Raw genomic sequence first — 10988 nt, 5'->3', positions numbered from 1 at the left:
GCCTCCTCAAGCCGTCTATCAAGTCGTCACCAGAATCATACTCAATCTTTGTGCCGGCTCCACCCGAAGAAGTCGGATCCGACTCCAAGAAAGCCACAGTCAAAGCCGGCCTGGGGACTTCAGAACCCGGCCCGGGGACTGCAGTGACAAGACCAAAGACTCCAGAACTCGGCCCGGGGACTGCTCCAGTCGGCCCGGGGACTTCGTCAAGTCAGCAAGCGGCTGCGGACTCCAACCCGCCGCCTCCCAGCCCAGCCGCCCTTGTCCAAGTCGCACTAGTGGCAGTTGAAGAAATAGCAGCACCCTCATGGGCCCAGCCCATCCTCAAGTTCCTCGTAAATAGAGAGCTGCCAACTGATGAAATCTTGGCTCGGCAAGTGCAACGCCGAGCAGTAGCTTATACCATAGTCAACAGAGAGCTGGTCAGGTGCAGCGTCACTGGCGTCTACCAACGCTGCATCGAGGCAGAACAAGGCCAAGCAATCCTCAGAGACATCCATGAAGGCGAGTGCGGTCACCATGCGGCCTCAAGAGCACTCGTCGCCAAAGCCTTCCGGCATGGTTTTTTCTGGCCGACTGCCCTAGAAGAGGCCAAGGAATTAGTCCAAAAGTGCAAGGGGTGCCAGATGTTCCGTTCCAAGCCACTTCAGCCAGCTTTTGCACTCAAGACTATCCCCATCGCCTGGCCCTTTGCAGTCTGGGGCCTGGACATGGTGGGACCATTCAAGACGGCACGAGGTGGCTTGACTCATCTACTTGTCGCAGTGGACAAGTTCACCAAGTGGATAGAAGTGAAACCCATCAAGAAGTTGAATGGTCCGACTGCGGTGACTTTCATCGCCGACATCACGACTCGGTACGGCATCCTGCACAGCATCATCACCGACAATGGCACAAATTTTGCCAAAGGCGCTTGGCCCGTTTCTGCGCGACGCAGGGCATCCGACTGGACTTAGCGTCCGTTGCCCATCCGTAGTCAAACAGCCAGGTGGAGCAAGCAAACGGCCTCATCTTATCTGGCATCAAGCCTCGACTGGTCGTGCCGCTGGAGCGATCGGCCGGTTGTTGGCTTGAGGAGCTACCGGCCGTCCTCTAGAGTCTGCGCACGACTCCAAACAAGTCAACTGGGTTCACACCTTTCTTCCTCGTCTACGGCGCCGAGGCCGTCATCCCGACAGATATAGAGTTCGACTCCCCGCGAGTCACTATGTACACCGAGGAAGAAGCACGTCAAGACGGCGTCGATCTGTTGGAAGAGGGACGGTTGTTGGCACTCAGCCGGTCCAGCATCTACCAGCAGAGTCTGCGTCGATACTACAACAGGCAGGTCAGGCCAAGATCTTTCCAAGAGGGTGACCTTGTGCTCTGACTGATCCAGCGAACAGACGGCCAGCACAAGCTATCGGCGCCTTGGGAAGGCCCCTTCATCATTAGCAAGGTGCTGGGAAACGACTCCTACTACCTGATCGACGCTCAGAAGCCCCAAGCGCGCAAGAAGGACGACTCCGGCAAAGAGATAGAACGCCCGTGGAATGCAAATCTTCTCCGAAGATTTTACAGTTGATGCAGTATGTATCACGCTACCCTTTTGTATTAAAGTACCAAGACTTTGGGCCCCCCGGGACGAGCTCGGGGACTGCCTTTTTTGTTATCTGTATGATAAGAATTATGCCTTCGAGTATATTACTCTTTATTAATGCCGCTTGGCACCGGGCCCGACTAGTCGGCCCGGGGACTCGCCGCCTCGCGCTATGAGGAGCTTCCCACAGTCAGACAAGTAGTGCGCGGTGCCTAATCTGTCTCCTGACAAAGCAGCAGCTCGCAGAGCGACTCTTTGGTGGGCAGGAGTGAGGAAGAATGGGCGCCCACACGAAAAATGGCTAAGGACCCAAAGCACGAACATAGCGTAAGACGGCCTCCAGCATCTCTTAGGCAAAAGCCGACTCATGAGTAGTCGGCTTGCCGCTTTATACTAGCCTCTATTAAAGACAACCGACTCTTTAGTAGTCGGCTTGCCGCCTTCTATCCAACTTGTTAAAGAAGACTCTAAGATGGCCGAGTACTTGCCTTCCCAAAGTAGTCAAGCATTTGATCCAGCGACAGTCCGCAGAGCGGTTGTCCGTCTGGCAAGGCAGCAACTAAGGGAAGGCGGCAAAGGGAAAAGCCTAAAGAGCAATGAGCAAGGAAAGATAGAACTCGGATTAATATTTACATAGCATAGGCCCTTGGCCGAATCGTCGAACAGAAGTTCGAAATACACCCCGCGGGTGGAATTGTGCAAATTAACAAGTTCCTTAAAGACTTTTTAGAGCAGACAAAATAAAGCCAGAAGGCAGCCTAGGGAGTAGCAGACGGTTTGGAGGGTCGAAGGAGATGGCGGTGTCAGGCGTCGGGCGGCCGGCTGGGCAGTCTCGGCTTGATCGCCACCGGCGGCGGCCAGCCCGGTCGGATGCGGCTCGTTGCTGGAGACACGGTCGAGTTGAGGCTGGTCGCCCGCTCCGACTTCTGGCGTCTCTGTCTCGCCTTCATCCTCCGCCTCGCCTTCCTCCTCGGTGCTGGAGTCAATCACCTCCGTTGAGTCCTCACCGAAGTCTGGGTTCATCCCGAACCACTCTGGCAGCACCTCCTCGCCGCCTGCAGCCCGCTCGGGGACGAAGACACTGGTGTCCGTGTAGTCGGCAATCGCCACCGCACGCTCGACAAGGGCACCCTCCACTGCCACCAGCTCTGCCTGGGCCTCTGACCGGAACGTGGATACCACACCTTGACGAATTCCAAGGCCTGGCGTGCTCTGGCCCGGGCCGAGGAACCCTTCCAAGCTTCAAGAAGGCCAGCTGCGACCTCCAGCCAGTCGGCGGTCCGACTGGCGGTGCGCAGGGCCGGCATGTCTGGCCACAGAGCGGCAACCGCCTGGGCGCCGGCACGCTAAAGCCGGCGCATCAGCCGATGGGCCGGACGAAGACGGGCCTCGATGCTCAGAAGCTGCTCATCGACGGTTCGGGGGGCGTTAGCGGCAATCTCCGCGCCGCTTGCCCTCCGCACCTCGCGATCAGCCTCGATGGCCTGAGTGACTGCCTGCGAGTGGCCAGGGAAGAAGTCTGCCAAGACAAAAAAGAAGTGAGTCAAAAAAACCAGAAATCGGCCCGACCTATAGTCGGAACCTCGAAGAAAGAAAGGAAGAAAAGAAACTCACCGTCGACGATGTCTTTGATCTCATGGAAGCCGGAGGTCAGCATCGCCTCCTTGTTAGTCCAGGAGGAGCGCTCGCTGTCGAACTCGGACAGGAGAGCGGCCTCCTTCTTCTCGGCCTCGTCCTGCGTCTTCTTGAGTAGCTCCTTCTGCTCGGCCAGCTGCGCAGCCAGCAGGTCGCGCTCTGTGGCAAGTTTGTTGCACTCCTCCTCCTTGGCGCGCAAGGCGGTGTTGGCCTCGCCCAGCTGCTGCTGAAGAGTGGCGTTGGCCTCCGAAGAAGAAAAAAGAAGAAGATGATGAGTCAGAAAGTCGCTGAGAAGATTCGGCCCGACTGCTCAGCAGTCGGCCCGAATCTCGGGGACTACAGCCCACGGGTGCGCCAGCGCGCCCCCGCGAAAAAGAAGAAGGACTCACCCCGGCTCTCCGACAAGTCGGCAGTCCGCCTGCCTAGCTCCTCAACATTGCGGTTGAAGGCGGTAGCGCGGAGGTTGTGATACTCCTGCAATAAGCATTTCAGACAAAGTTAATATTTGGAACTCGTCAGAGGGAGTTCCGAACCGCCTGCTCAGCAGCCGGCCCGAAACTCTGGGACTACACCCAGTGGGTGCGCTGGTGCGCCCCCACAGAGAAAAACAAGAATCAAAAAAAGAGGGAAACATACTCGGACGGCTGTTCGCGCTGCCAGATGCGCCCTGGTGCAGTTTTGAAGGGCGTCGCCTTCAGCTCGCAGCTTCGCCTGGACGTCTGGAAGCGCTTGGTTCAGTGGCCCTATGCCGCCTCCGTGCAACCACCCAATGGGCGCGGTGCTTGTCGCCTCGACGTATGGGATTGCCGAGCTGGCGGCGCCGGTCTCCCGGGGTTGCGGCGCCAAGGTCGCCCTCTCAAGACGGTGGCGCACTAGCGAGGCGACTTGGAGAAGCAGCCTCGCCTTGGACTCGTCCGCAGTCGGCGGCACCGGTGGGCCCGCCGGTTGTTTGCCGTGTGCTCTCTCAGACAGCGGCGGAGGCGGCGGTGGCGGCACGAGTGTGTCCGACATGGAGGCCTCGCCGCTTTCCTTCTCCCCGACGGGGTTCTCGGCGCCGGCTTCTCCAGTCTGCCCCGTGAACTCCGGGGGCGGCGGCGCCAAGGACAGCGGGATGACGAGCAACGCCGATTAGCGGTGAGTGGCCTCCTCGGCTTGCCACCTTGCTGCGGCGGCGGCGGCGGCCTCTTCCAGTTTTTTCTGGGCGGAGGCCGCTGCCTTCTCGGCCTTCGCTTTCTCCAGGCGGTCGGCCTCCTCCTTGTAGCGCTTTTCCCGCGCGTTTCGCTCCGTCGCCTCCCGGAGGTCGGCGGCAGGGTCAACCCGCCGAGTGTTGGCTGACGTCTCGGCCGACCCCATGACGGAGGGGACGGCGACCCTCTCAAGGGTGAGAGGAGACCTGAAGCAAAAAAGGAATGAAAAAGAGAAACTCGGACGAGATTCACCGAAGGAAAATCAGGACAAAGGAGGAAACACTTACGCAGAGACTAGCGGCGGCCTCTTCACTTCCTTGCGGAAGCGGTTGGCCCTCGTGGCCGCCTCCTCCCATCTGGTCACGGTGGCCGCCCCCTTGAGCTTCTTTGGCTTGCCGCCGAATGAAGTCGGCCCAGTCTGGCGCCTCTTCAAGCCGCCTTGGCCGGCCAGGCCGGCGGAGTAACCCGCGCCCGATGGGCCGACCTTTGGCTGGTGGCGCGGGACAACTTCCCCTTCGGCGTCGTCTTCAGGCCAGTCGGCGAAGGTGGCCGAGGGCCTGAGGCCGCTTCCCGCACCTCCTCCCCCGCCTTCGGCGTCGGCTTCCATCGCCGCCGCCCCCAAGTCGGGGTCATCAACATCGCTCTCCGCCCGGTCGGGGACGAACTCGCGGGGCGGTCTCGTGACACCGACTGCGGGTTGCATGAGGGGGTTCTAATTCAGAGAAACCAATTAAAATCAGGAGTCGGATTCGGCTATAAAGAAGACAAAGCAATAAAGAGATGCGACTTACCACTGGAGGGGGGATGGCGCGCGAGTACGGCTCCTTGCCGAACTGCCAGTCCTCCCCGAGCTCGCAGTTCGCGATGTGGTTCACCATGTTTGCCACCTCTGCGCGGGGCATTTCCCTGGTGCACATCCGACTTGGGTCCCGGTGGTCGCTCATCTGACTGATCAGATGAGGCCGGCCTTGAAGAGGGAGGACTCGGCGCGCCACAAAGGCGGCCAGCAAGTCGGCCCCAACCAGGCCCTCCGACTGCGTCAGAACTCGGAGCCGCGCCATGGCGGCGGCTCCAGCAGGAGTCAGCGTCTTGGCCCGATGAGACCAGCTGGGGAGCCTCCCAGCCGGTGCGCCGGCTTCATAAGGCGGCAGATTGACCCAGTCCCCGTCGGAGGCGACGTTCTTCACGTAGAAGTACGACCGTTGCCACATCTTCACCGACTTTATTAGCGGGATGGAGGGAAACGGATTGTCGGCCGTCGACCGCCGCATCGCGATGAAGGCGCTGCATTGAGCCGGCACGCCGGCGACGTGCGTGCCAAGATTGGATGAGAAGAATTCCCCCCACAGCTCGATGGTGGGGAGGACGCCGAGGAAGCCTTCACACAGGGTGGCGAAGGCAGACAGTAGCACCACCGTGTTTGGGGTGAGGTGGTGCGGCTGGAGCCCGTGGAACTCCAGGAAGGAACGGAAGAAGCCGCTCGCCGGCAGCCCCAGGCCGGGCATGAGGTGCGAGCGAAAGATGACCCGCTCGCCCTCCTCTGGCGCCGGCAGTATCTCCCTCTCCGGCGCGGTGCGGGCGCGCACGAGGTCTACCCGGGAAGGCGGCGCGTCCTGCGGAGGAACCCGATGAGATCGTCATCCACCTCCGAGCCGTCCCACACGCCAGAGCGCACGGCGGGAGCCGCGGCGGCGGAGGAAGAGCTCATCGCTGTTGGTGCGGTGTGTTTCTGCTCGACGGCGGCAAGAAGAAGGAAAGGAGGCAAGAGGAGGCGGGGGAGCAGGGAAGATGGACGTGCATGCTTTGCCGCTCCACTCCCCCCCGCCTACTTATGGCCTTGAGGGATGAGAAGCCGATGGGGCGGGTGTGGGATTAATTGCGCGCAGGACCCCACGCCCCCCCCCCCATGATTTACCCCACGAAGTTACTGCGTGCAGTAACGACGTGGGAAACCCAACCGTCCGCACGGCCACAACTGATCCGTTCGCGTGCCGAGGCGCGGTAGTGGCGGGCCCCGCCTGACGGCCCGTACCGTCGCGCGCGTGGGTAAGCAGACTATCCTCGCCATGTGGCACCGCGCGATAGGACCATGGCGGGCGGCCGCGGGGAAGCATATCAGGCACGTCGCCTGGTCTCCCGCCACGACTTTCGAACTCTCTACGGAGCAAGACGGTCCTCTGCGAATCTGACTTTCGGACAGTCGGCCTGAAGGAAGACGGCAAGCAAAATCCTAGAAGAATGAAACTGTTGAGGCCCCACGACGCAATATCCATGGAGCCTCACCAGCTTCGGGGACTACTGTCGGAGTAATGGGCCACGGGTAGGCTAACCCGAGCCCCAGAGCCTTTCAAGACATTGGGATAAGTAGCGCCGCTCATGCCGAGTCCCAGGGATGACTCCAAGATATGCCGAGTCCCAGGGACGACTCCAAGATATGCCGAGTCCCAAACGGCGACTCCAAGGCAAGCCGAGTCCCAGACGGCGACTCCAAGATAAGCCGACTCATGGACGGCGACTTCCAGAGAGGCCGGCTATAGAGAGTCCGCCCACGACTCCACCCTCGTCTTGAAGGGCGAGGCGGGGTACGGCCGCGGCGTGGTAGTCCCCCCTGCTTACAAGGGGCCAGCATGGCTACAGTAAGCCGTATCGCTGAAGATCTCCGGCGTGGCGCGACACTGTTGCCATGCCTGCCCTGATCTTAGCCATAGTGGGCGGCGCACTATGCCCACGACGCCTGCCTTTACGACCCAAGGACGGCGGGGCCGCCTGTCAGTGGGTAGATAGAAGACGGCACGAGCGCCCTAAAGACGGACCCATGGGAGTCGGCCCCTAAGAGTCGGCCGACCCCTCCCACGGGCCCCGCGCGCCATTAACCAGACATGATGGGGAATGGCGACAGTGAACTCACGCCGGACGGCAGTGCTGTTTCCAAAACCACATGACCAAGCCAGCATCATCAGGAGTACCACTACATTAGCAGGCATGTCCGCGGGGCCCGCCAGTCGGCGGGCCCCAGTAGTCGGCAGAGAGGACGACGGCCTGAGAGACAGACGGCTAGGACCCACGCCCAGCCAGATTACCATTGTACCCCTGTGGGGTAGGCCTATATAAACCCCCCAGGAAGCCCATGCAAAGGGTTCGGACCCAAATAGAGATAGACCTTAGAGCATAGGAAGGAGAGAGCTAGCCTTGCCCTCTCCTACCTCCAGAAACAGCTCCAGGAGCACCATTGTAACCACTTTGCCATAGTGACCATGCGGAGACCCCGCAGAGCAGCAGTAGGGGTGTTATCTCCTCGGAGAGCCCTGAAGCTGGGTAAGTTCCGCCGGCGTGCATGTCTTCGCCTCATCCCGCTTCCGGGCACCGGCGACGTTCTACTCGCTCCCACCATGATAAGCCATCCCTTGGCATATGTCGTACCCAACCCCCGACATGCACACTATATATTCTAGATAAATATGATTGATACTTATGGAAAATTATCCTTACAGTGTGCTTTAAACTACATCCTTGTCATGAAAAATTAACTACTGCACTTGATATATATAGTCATCAATAATCTAATTGTGGTTCGGTGTTAGATCATTTTAGTATGTATATAGGCATTCATAGTGCAATCTGATTCTCTTATGTGCCACATGTTCATATTTACGATACTCCCTAATCAGAGTTGCCTCTAATTTTCCTTCAACGGTACGTGTTATCATTTAGATTAATAGATTACCAGGTTATTGGATCTACTATGTCCTAGGAATTGCCCATATGAAATTATCAGAGGTTTTATGCAAAATAGGGTTCATGACCAAATAGATTAATTCAATCAACAGTACCATGAAAATATTTACAAATACAAATTCGTACTGCTGTGTAGGATGGTGAAGCCATTGAACCTGATTGAATATGGGAAGACTGATTGAAGGTGGGAAGACGATGCATGGAAAGCCTGAAGGAGATGTGGAGCCTTATTGAAGATGACCAACTTCAGATCCAAGGTCAACGTCTCCCATCCAGTGCCTGTCACGGGGATAACAACCAGCCCTTTGTGATCTGGGTGTATAACATGCGGGAAACAAAGTCTGTTTTTTATAGGCAGTGAAAAGGGCGTGAGTTGAGACGCAAAAGGCAGAATTGGCGCCATCTGAGGTTGTTGAGGAATAGGCGGGGGCGGAGAAAGGCAGTTGCATCTGTATATGCTAATCGCGTTTGTGGAAAAACGAGTAATACTAGTTTTCCCACAAACCCGGAATTATGGGTTTTTGGGAAACGAGTTTCCCCTATCCACGGGGTTGTTGGACGAGCCAAACAAGATTTTTTACGGTTAGGCAGTTTCCTTGGCTTACGTAGATTGTGTTCTCTATATTCCTGCTATCCAAACAACGCCTTAAGATTGCTCCATATCGCCCTTGTGATCTCGCATTGATGTCCATCACCACCTGTCTGCAATCTGAAGCAACCACAAAATTCATAATATGTAGATCTTCCGCTAGGGAAAGTGCTTCGCGACATGCTACTACCTCCAGAGTAGCTGGATCAAAACTTCCTTCAATTACTAAAGCCGAACTACCGATGTAGTTGCATGCTTCGTCCCTGCACACAGAAGCTGCAGATCCTCCTCGTGATCGCACCCCGGCATCGACGTGGATTTTGCAAAAACCTGGCGGTGGTTTCTTTGGTTTCAGTTGACGTACCGCTGGAGTCTGAGGGTTTGGTTCGGATCAGCGTTGTAAATTGCCAACAATCCCTATCTCTTCAACGAACCTCTGAACAAAAAGATGTGTTGCTTGAGGACCCTAGAAGAACCCTTCATGGATTGCCTTTCGTCGAGCATACCATATCGACCATAGAATGACAGCCATCTTGATAAATTTATCGTGGGGGAGCATCTCAATCAGGGTAAAAACCATTGCTTGGCATGAGGCTCAGTGGTGGACGTGATTGTATGTGTGATATCCTCTTCTGGCAAAGCCCATACGCTTTGTGATGACGAACATTCCAGAAGTGAATGACGCCATGAGTCTTGGTTTCTGCACAATCCACACCGATCAGAATCTGCCATATGTCTGTGAGCACGGATATCATTTGTAGGCAGGGACTGTTTAGATAATCTCCATAGAAACATGTGAATCTTGCCAGAGAATTTCATTTTCCAGAGCAACTTCCACACTCCCTCCTCTACTACGGAGCTAGATGACCCTGCATTACTCTCTAGCCAGGCCTCTCTCCTTTATCTCGTTGCTACAAGCATATTATAAGTATGACATGCTAAAGAGTTGATGTTGGACAAGGAAGATAGCGTAATGGGTTATGTTTTCTCACATCTTAGTTAAAGTATATTATCATGGATCATCCAACATGTTGAGCTTGCCTTTCCCCCTCATGCTAGCCAAATTCCTTGCAGCAAGTAGAGATACTACTTGTGCTTCCAAATATCCTTAAACCCAGTTTTGCCATGAGAGTCCACCATATCTACCTATGGATTGAGTAAGATCCTTCAAGTAAGTTGTCATGTTGCATGCAATAAAAATTGCTCTCTAAATATGTATGACTTATTACTGTGGGGAAAATAAGCTTTATACAATCTTGTGATATGGAAGTAATGAAAGCGACGGACTGCATAATAAAGGTCCATATCACAAGTGGCAATATAAAGTGACATTATTTTGCATTAAAATTTCATGCATCCAACCATAAAAGCACATGACAACCTCTGCTTCCCTCTGCAAAGGGCCTATATTTTACTTTATGCAAGAGTCAAGGTGATCTTCACCTTTCCTTTTATATTTTATCCTTTGGCAAGCACCTCGTGTTGGAAAGATCCTGATATATGTATATATATATATATATATATATATATATTCCAATTGGATGTAAGTTAGCATGAACTATTATTGTTGACATTACCCTTGAGGTAAAAGGTTGGGAGGCAACACTATGAGCCCCTATCTTTCTCTGTGTCTGATGAAAAATCCACACCCATAAGTATTGTGTGAGTGTTAGCAATTGTGAAAGACTAAATGATAGTTGAGTATGTGGACTTGCTGAAAAGCTCTTATGTTGACTCTTTCCTATGTTATGATAAATTGCAATTGCTTCAATGACTGAGATTACAGTTTGTTAGTTCTCAATGAAGTTTCTCAATCATACTTGACATTTTGAATAGATTGTTACTTGAGTATAAGAAATCATATGATAAAATATAAAAATGTTGTTGTTATAAGAATGATCATGATGCCCTCATGTCCATATTTTATTTTTATCGACACCTCTATCTCTAAACATGTGGACATATTTTTCGATATCGGCTTCCGCTTGAGGACAAGCGAGGTCTAAGCTTGGGGGAGTTGATACGTCCATTTTGCATCATGCTTTTATATCAATATTTATTGCATTATGGGTTGTTATTACACTTTATGTCACAATACTTATGGCTATTCTCTCTTATTTTACAAGGTTTACATAAAGAGGGAGAGTGCCAGCAGCTGGGATTCTGGGCTGGAAAAGGAGCAAATATTAGAGACTTATTCCGCACAGCTCCAAAAGTCCTGAAACTCCACGAAAGTCATTTTGGGAATTAATAAAAAAATATT

Source organism: Triticum aestivum, chromosome 4B, assembly GCF_018294505.1.
Source record: "Triticum aestivum cultivar Chinese Spring chromosome 4B, IWGSC CS RefSeq v2.1, whole genome shotgun sequence".
NCBI lineage: Eukaryota > Viridiplantae > Streptophyta > Magnoliopsida > Poales > Poaceae > Triticum > Triticum aestivum.
This window is presented reverse-complemented; position numbering follows the sequence as displayed.